The following is a 9,587-nucleotide window of genomic DNA, read 5'->3' on the forward strand; positions in this document are numbered from 1 at the left end:
AACTCTGGCTCGTGACGTGTTTCTAGCGTTTAACTCTAGACTGCAGCGTTGAACTGGCGTTCAATGCCCTTTTGCGTCATCTAAACTTGGGCAAAGTATGCACTATTATATATTTAGGGAAAGCCCTGGATGTCTACTTTTCAACGCCGTTGAGACCGCGCCATTTGGAGTTCTGTAGCTCCAGAAAATCTACTTTGAGTGCAGGGAGGTCAGAATCCAACAGAATCAGCAGTCCTTCTTCAACCTCTTAATCTGATTTTTGCTCAAGTCCCTCAATTTCAGCCAGAAAATACCTGAAATCACAGAAAAACACACAAACTCATAGTAAAGTCCAGAAATGTGAATTTAACATAAAAACAAATAAAAACATCCCTAAAAGTAACTAGATCCTACTAAAAACATACTAAAAACAATGCCGAAAAGCGTATAAATTATCCACTCATCACAACACCAAACTTAAATTTTTGCTTGTCCCCAAGCAACTGAAAATCAAATAGGATAAAAAAAAGAGAATATACTATAAATTCCAAACTATCAATGAAACATAGCTCCAATCAGATGAGCGGGACTTGAAGCTTTTTGCCTCTTGAATAGTTTTGGCATCTCACTTTATCCATTGAGGTTCAGAATGATTGGCATCTATAGGAACTCAGAGTTTAGATAGTGTTATTGATTCTCCTAGTTTAGTATGTTGATTCTTGAACACAGCTACTTTATGAGTCTTGGCCGTGGCCCTAAGCACTTTGTTTTCCAGTATTACCACTGGATACATAAATGCCACAGACACATAACTGGGTGAACCTTTTCAGATTGTGACTCAGCTTTGCTAAAGTCCCTAATTAGAGGTGTCCAGGGTTCTTAAGCACACTCTATTTTTGCTTTGGACCTTGACTTTAACCGCTCAGTCTCAAGTTTTCACTTGACACCTTCACGCCACAAGCACATGGTTAGGGACAGCTTGGTTTAGCCGCTTAGGCCAGGATTTTATTCCTTTAGGCCCTCCTATCCACTAATGCTCAAAGCCTTGGGATTCTTTTTATTTACCCTTGCCTTTTGGTTTTAAGGGTTATTGGCTTTTTGCTCTTGCCTTTTGGTTTTAAGAGCTTTTGGCTTTTTCTGCTCGCTTTTTCTTTCTCTTTCTCTTTTTTTTCGCTATTTTTTTTCTGCAAGCTTTGTATTCACTGCTTTTTCTTGCTTCAAGAATCATTTTTATGATTTTTCAGATTATCAAATAACATGTCTCCTTGTCATCATTCTTTCAAGAGCCAACATATTTAACATTCATAAACAACAGCTTCAAAAGACATATGCATTGTTCAAGCATTCATTCAGAAAACAAAAAGTATTGTCACCACATCAATATAATTAAACTAAGTTCAAGGATAAATTCGAAACTCATGTACTTCTTGTTCTTTTGAATTAAAAACATTTTTCATTTAAGAGAGGTGATGGATTCATAGGACATTCATAACTTTAAGACAAAGTTACTAAATACTAATGATCATGTAATAAGACACTAACATAGATAAGCATTTAACATAAAGAAAACGAAAAACAGAAAATTTGAGAACAAGGAATGAGTCCACCTTAGTGATGGTGGCGTTTCCTTCTTGAGGAACCAATGATGTCCTTGAGCTCTTTTATGTCTCTTCCTTGTCTTTGTTGCTCCTCCCTCATAGCTCTTTGATCTTCTCTAATTTCATGGAGGATGATTGAATGCTCTTGATGTTCCTCCCTTAGTTGTCCCATGTTGGAACTCAGTTCTCCTAGGGAGGTGTTGATTTGCTCCCAAAAGTTCTGTGGAGGAAAGTGCATCCCTTTAGGCATCTCAGGGATTTCTTGGTGATGAGCTTCTTCATGCGTCTCTTGAGATCCATGAATAAGCTCTCTTGTTTGCTCTATCCTTTTCTTAGTGATGGGCTTGTCCTCATCAATGAGGATATCTCCCTCTATGTCAATCCCAGTCGAATTGCATAGATGGCAAATGAGGTGAGGAAAAGTTAACCTTGCCATAGTGGAGGACTTGTCAGCCACCTTGTAGAGTTCTTGAGGTATAATCTCGTGAACCTCCACCTCTTCTCCAATCATGATGCTATGGATCATGATGGCCCGGTCTATAGTAACTTCAGACCGGTTGCTAGTGGGAATGATTGAGCGTTGAATGAACTCCAACCATTCTCTAGCTACAGGCTTAAGGTCCAGTCTTCTCAATTGAACCGGTTTGCCTTTTGAGTCAATCTTCCATTGAGCTCCTTCCACACATATGACCATGAGGACTTGGTCCAACCTTTGATCAAAGTTGACTTTCCTTGTGTAGGGGCGTGCGTTCTCTTCCATCATTGGCAAGTTGAACGCCAACCTCACATTTTCCGGACTAAAATCTAAGTAATTCCCCCGAACCATGGTGAGATAATTCTTTGGGTTTGGGTTCTTACTTTGATCATGGTTCCTAGTGATCCATGCATTAGCATAGAACTCTTGAACCATTAGAATTCGGACTTGTTGGATGGGGTTTGTTAGAACATCCCAACCTCTTCTTTGGATCTCATGTTGGATCTCCGGATACTCATTTTTTTTGAGTTTGAAAGGGACCTCGGGGATCACCTTCTTCTTAGCCACAACATCATAGAAGTGGTCTTGAGGTGCTTTGGAGATGAATCTTTCCATCTCCCATGACTCGGAGGTGGAAGCTTTTGTCTTCCATTTCCCTTTTCTAGAGGATTCTCCGGTCTTAGGTGCCATCAATGGTAATAGAAAAACAAAAAGCTTTATGCTTTTACCATACCAAACTTAGAATATTGCTCGCCCTCGAGCAAGAGAAGAAAGAAAAGAAGAAGAAGAAGAAGAAATGGAAGAGAGGGAGAGAGGGTTGTGTCTTGGCTAAGAAGGGGATGAGAGGGTTTTGTTGTGTGAAAAATAAAGAAGAATGGAGTGGTTTATATAGTGGAGGGAGATGGGTTAGGTTCGGCCATTTAGGGTGGGTTTGGGTGGGAAAGTGATTTTGAATTTTTGAAGGTAGGTGGGGTTTATGAGGTAGGTTTATAGGGAAGAGCGGATGGATGTGAGTGGTGAAGGGGTAGTAGGGAAGAAAGCTTGATGTGATTGGTGAAGGGTTTTGGGGAAAGGTGTTTATTGGAAAGAGAGGATGAACATTGAGAAGAGGGAAGAGTATGAGTGGAGGTAGGTGGGGATCCTGTGGGGTCCACAGATGCTGAGATGATTCTGTGGGATCCACAAATCCTGAGGTGTCAAGGATTTACATCCCTGCACCAATTAGGCATGTAAAATGCCTTTGCATGCAATTCTGGCATTTAAACGCCGAATTGATGCTTGTTCTGGGCGTTCAGCGCCCAGATGCAGCATGTTTCTGGCATTGAACGCCAGTTCTATGCTTGTTTCTGGCGTTCAGCGCCAGCTTTCCTCAGTGTGCATTCCTAGCGTCTGAACGCCAGGATGCTGCTTGTTTTGGGCATTCAACGCCAGATCCATGCTCTGTTCTGGCGTTGAACGCCAGCCAGATGCTCCTTACTGGCGTTTAAATGCCAGTAAGCCCTTCCTCCAGGGTGTGATTTTTCTTCTGCTGTTTTTGATTCTATTTTTTATTTTTCTATTTATTTTGTGACTTCACATGATCATGAACCTAATAAAACATAAAAGAACAATAAAATAAAAATAAAATTAGATAAATAAAAATTGGGTTGCCTCCCAACAAGCGCTTCTTTAATGTCAATAGCTTGACAGTGGGCTCTCATGGAGCCACACAGGTGATCAGGTCAATTTTATAGACTCCCAACACCAAACTTAGAGTTTGGATATGAGAGTTCAACACCAAACTTAGAGTTTGGCTGAGGCCTCCCAACACCAAACTTAGAGTTTGACTGTGGGGGCTTTAGTTGACTCTGTACTGAGAGAAGCTTACTGTGCCTCTTTTCCATGTTTACAGAAGGATGTCCTTGAGTTTTAAATACAAGGGAGTCCTCATTCAATTGAAGGACTAGTTCACCTCTGTCAACATCAATCACAGCTCTTGTTGTGGCTAGGAAGGGTCTTCCAAGGATGATGGATTCATCCTCATCCTTCCCAGTATCTAGGATTATGAAATCAGCAGGGATGTAAAGGCCTTCAACCTTTACTAATGTGTCCTCTACTTGTCCATAAGCCTGTTTTCTGGAATTGTCTGCCATCTCTAATGAGATTTTAGCAGCTTGTACCTCAAAGATTCCCAGTTTCTCCATTACAGAGAGTGGCATGAGGTTTATTCCTGACCCAAGGTCACATAGAGCCTTCTCAAAGGTCATGGTGCCTATGGTTTAAGGTATTAGGAACTTTCCAGGATCCTGCTTCTTCTGAGGCAATCTCAGTTGATCTAATGGATTTAGTTCATTGGTGAACAGGAGAGGTTCATCTCCCCAAGTCTCACTACCAAATAAATTGGCATTCAGCTTCATGATTGCACCAAGGAACTTGGCAACTTGCTCTTCAGTAACATCCTCATTCTCTTCAGAAGAAGAATACTCATCAGAGCTCATGAAGGGCGTGAGGAGGTTTAATGGAATCTCTATGGTCTCTAGATGAGCCTCAGAGTCTTTTGGTTCCTCAAAGGGAAACTCCTTGTTGATCACTGGACGTCCCAGGAGGTCTTCCTCCTTGGGATTCACGTCCTCCCCTTCCTTTTTGGATTCGGCCATGATGGTTATATCAATGGCCTTGCACTCTCCTTTTGGATTTTCTTCTGTATTGCTTGGGAGAGCATTAGGAAGGGTTTCAGTGATCTTCTTACTCAGCTGGCCCACTTGTGCCTCCAAATTTCTAATGGAGGACCTTGTTTCATTCATGAAACTCAGAGTGGCCTTAGATAGATCAGAGACTAAGTTTGCTAAATTAGAGGTATTTTGTTCAGAGTTCTCTGTCTGTTGCTGAGTGGATGATGGAAAAGGCTTGCTATTGCTAAACCTATTTCTTCCACCATTATTAAAGCCTTGTTGAGGCTTTTGTTGATCCTTCCATGAGAGATTTGGGTGATTTCTCCATGAGGAATTATAGGTGTTTCCATATGGTTCACCCATGTAATTCACCTCTGCTATTGCAAGGTTCTCAAAATCATAAGCTTCTTCTTCAGAAGATGCCTCTTGAGTATTGTTGGATGCAGCTTGCATTCCATTCAGACTCTAAGAAATCATATTGACTTACTGAGTCAATATTTTATTCTGAGCCAATATGGCATTCAGAGTATCAATTTCAAGAACTCCCTTCTTCTGAGGCGTCCCATTACTCACAGGATTCCTCTCAGAAGTGTACATGAACTGGTTATTAGCAACCATGTCAATGAGTTCTTGAGCTTCTGCAGGCATTTTCATTAGGTGAATGGATCCACCTGCAGAAGTATCAAATGACATCTTAGCTAATTCAGACAGACCATCATAGAATATATCCAGGATGGTCCATTCTAAAAGCATGTCAGAAGGACACTTTTTGGTCAGTTGCTTGTATCTCTCCCAAGCTTCATAGAGGGATTCACCTTCTTTCTGTCTGAAGGTTTGAACATCCACTCTAAGCTTACTCAGTTTTTGAGGAGGAAAGAACTTGGCTAAGAAAGCCGTGACCAGCTTATCTCAAGAGTTCAGGCTATCTTTGGGTTGAGAGTCCAACCATACTCTAGCTCTGTCTCTTATAGCAAAAGGGAAAAGCATGAGCCTATAGACTTCAGGATCTACTCCATTAGTCTTAACAGTATCACAGATCTACAAGAATTCAGTTAAGAACTAAAAGGGATCTTCAGATGGAAGTCCATGAAACTTGCAGTTTTGTTGCATCAGAGAAACTAATTGAGGTTTAAGCTCAAAATTGTTTGCTCCAATGGTAGGGATGGAGATGCTTCTTCCATGTAAATTAGAATTAGGTGCAGTAAAGTCACCAAGCATCCTCCTTGCATTATTATTATTTTCGGCTGCCATCTCCTCTTCCTGTTCAAAAATTCCTGTAAGGTTGTCTCTGGATTGTTGTATATTAACTTCTCTTAGTTTCCTTTTCAGAGTCCTTTCAGGTTCAGGATCTGCTTCAACAAGAATGTTCTTGTCCTTGCTCCTGCTCATATGACAAAGAAGGGAATAACAAAGAAAATATGGAATCCTCTATGTCACAGTATAGAGATTCCTTTGTGTGAGTGGAAGAAGAAAAGAATGTAATGTAAGAAAAGAGAAGGGAGGAGAATCCAAACATAAGGGTGAGGAGAGCAGAGATATGGGATGAAGAGAAGTGTTAGTAAGTAATTAAATAAATAGAAGGAGATGAGAGGAAGAAGTTTTCGAAAATAATTTTTGAAAAGGAGTTAATGATTTTCGAAAATTAAGATAAAATTAAAATTAAAATTAAAATTTAAATAATTAATTAATTAAAAAGAATTTTTGAAAAAGAGGGAGGTATTTTCGAAAATTAGAGAGGGATAGTTAGTTAGGTAGTTTTGAAAAAGATAAGAAATAAACAAAAAGTTAATTAGTTAGTTGAAACAAATTTTGAAAATCAATTTTTAAAAGATAAGAAGATAAGAAGTTAGAAAAGATATTTGAAAAAGGTATGATATGATTTTGAAAAACATAAGATAAAAAGATATTTTTGAAAAGATATGATTGAAATTAGTTTTGAAAAAGATTTGATTTTTAAAATCACAATTAATGACTTGATTCACAAGAAATCACAAAATATGATTCTAGAACTTAAAGTTTGAATCTTTCTTAACAAGCAAGCAACAAACTTGAAATTTTTTAATCAAAACATTAATTGTTGATGATATTTTCGAAAATATGGTATAAAATTAAGAAAAAGATTTTTGAAAAATGTTTTTAAAATTTTCGAAAATAAATAGAAAAAATGAAAAAGATTTGATTTTTGAAAAAGATTTTGAAAAAAGATAAGATTTTTAAATTGAAAATTTGATTTGACTCATAAGAAACAACTAAATTTTAAAAAATTTTGAAAAAGTCAACTCAAATTTTTGAAAATTTATGAGTGAAAAAGGGAAAGATATTTTTTTATTTTTGAATTTTTAATGAAGAAGGAGAAAAACATGAAAAAGACTCAATGCATGAGAATTTTTAGATCAAAACAATGAATGCATACAAGAATGCTATGAATGTCAAGATGAACACCAAGAACACTTTGAAGATCATGATGAACATCAAGAACATATTTTTGAAAAATTTTTGATGCAGAGAAAACATGCAAGACACCAAACTTAGAAATTTGCAAACTTCAGACACTAACAAATTGAAAATGCATATGAAAAACAAGAAAAGACACAAAACAAGAAAATATGAAGATCAAACAAGAAGACTGGCCAAGAACAACTTGAAGATCATGAAGAACACTATGAATGCATGAATTTTTGAAAAAATGCATAAATTTTTTTTTTAGAAAAAAAAATGCAATTGACACCAAACTTAAAAATTGACTCAAGACTCAAACAAGAAACACAAAATATTTTTTATTTTTATGATTTTATAAATTTTTTTGATTTTTTTTCGAAAATTAATGTGAAAAAGAAAAATAAAGATTCCAAAATTTTTAATATGAATTCCAGGAATCTTGCACTCTTAGTCTAAAGCTCCAATCTGAGGGTTAGACATGGCTTAATAGCCAGCCAAGCTTTAGAAGATACAAATCAGTCATACAATAACAAATTTGATTAGCAACAACTAGCTTGCTCTTGTAATGATGACTTGGGAGCCTCAGTCCAAATGAATTTAGACGTGGCTCTACAGCCAGCCAGGCTTCTACATGCTTCATGAAACACTAGAATTCATTCTTAAAAATTCTGAAGAAAAATATATTTTTTTTTTGAAAATATATTTTATTTTTTTTTCGAAAATTAATTGGGAAAAATGAAAAAGAAGGAAATTTTTTGAAAATTTTTTGAAAACTTTTTGAAAATAAAATAAGAAGAAAATTACCCAATTTGAGCAACACGATGAACCGTCAGTTGTCCAAACTCGAACAATCCCCGGCAACGGCACCAAAAACTTGGTGCACGAAATTGTGATCCCTGGTAATGGCTCCAAAAACTTGGTGCTCTAATCTTAATACATAATTTGTCACAACTTCGATACAACTAACCAGCAAGTGCACTGGGTCATCCAAGTAATAAAACCTTACGTGAGTAAGGGTCGATCCCACGGAGATTGTTGGTATGAAGCAAGCTATGGTCATCTTGTAAATCTCAGTCAGGCGGATATCAAATGGTTATGGAGTTTTCGAATAATAATAACAAATAAACAGAAAATAAAGATAAAAATACTTATGTAATTCATTGGTGAGAATTTCAGATAAGTGTATAGAGATGCTTTCGTTCTTCTGAACCTCTGCTTTCCTACTGTCTTCATCCAAACCTTCCTACTCCTTTTCATGGCAAGCTTTATGTAAGACATCACCGTTGTCAATGGCTACATCCCATCCTCTCTGTGAAAAAGGTCCAAATGCTCTGTCACGGCACGGCTAATCATCTGGAGGTTCTCGATCATACTGGAACAGGGTTCACCCTCCTTTTGCGTCTGTCACTACGCCCAGCACTCGCGAGTTTGAAGTTCGTCACAGCCATCCCTTCCCCGATCCTACTCAGAATACCACAGACAAGGTTTAGACTTTCCGGATCTCAGGAATGGCCATCCACGGGTTCTAACTTATACCATGAAGACACTAATAACTCGGACTCGGTCCCCTGTATTAGATATCCAAGAGATATTCATTCTAGCTTGTTTGCATGTAGAACGGAAGTGTTTGTCAGGCACGCGTTCATAAGTGAGAATGATGATGAGCGTCACATAATCATCACATTCATCATGTTCTTGGGTGCGAATGGATATCTTAGAAGCGGAATTAGTTGAATTGAATAGAAAAACAGTAGTACTTTGCATTAAATCATGAGGAACAGCAGAGCTCCACACCTTAATCTATGGAGTGCAGAAACTCTACCGTTGAAAATACATAAGTAATGAAGGTCCAGGCATGGCCGAATGGCCAGCCCCCAAACGTGATCAATAGATCAAAAGATGATCCAAAGATGATTCAAAGATGATTCAAAGATCTAAATATCATAAGATGTAAATACAATAGTAAAAAGTCATATTTATACTAAACTTGCTACTAGGGTTTACAGAAGTAAGTAATTGATGCATAAATCCACTTCCGGGGCCCACTTGGTGTGTGCTTGGGCTGAGCTTGAAGTTTAGACGTGCAGAGGCTTCTTTTGGAGTTGAACGCCAAGTTGTAACGTATTTTTCGCGTTCAACTCTGGTTCGTGACGTGTTTCTGGCGTTTAACTCCAGACTACAGCATAGAACTGGCGTTCAACGCCCTTTTGCGTCATCTAAAATCGAGCAAAGTATGGACTATTATATATTGCTGGAAAGCCCTGGATGTCTACTTTCCAACGCCGTTGAGAGCGCGCCATTTGGAGTTCTGTAGCTCTAGAAAATCCACTTTAAGTGCAGGGAGGTCAGAATCCAACAGCATCAGCAGTCCTTCTTCAACCTCTGAATCTGATTTTTGCTCAAGTCCCTCAATTTCAGCCAAAAAATACCTGAAATCACAGAAAA

General features: G+C 38.0%; 1 non-coding gene across 1 annotated transcript; it reads left to right on the forward strand.

Moving 5' to 3' along the window:
- Nucleotides 1–5,450: 5,450 nt before the first annotated feature.
- On the forward strand, nt 5,451–5,558 carry LOC112745341 (small nucleolar RNA R71). The gene has a single exon (XR_003173276.1). It is a non-coding gene; the product is annotated as a small nucleolar RNA R71 (small nucleolar RNA).
- Nucleotides 5,559–9,587: the final 4,029 nt, after the last annotated feature.

This window comes from Arachis hypogaea, chromosome 14, assembly GCF_003086295.3.
Source record: "Arachis hypogaea cultivar Tifrunner chromosome 14, arahy.Tifrunner.gnm2.J5K5, whole genome shotgun sequence".
NCBI lineage: Eukaryota > Viridiplantae > Streptophyta > Magnoliopsida > Fabales > Fabaceae > Arachis > Arachis hypogaea.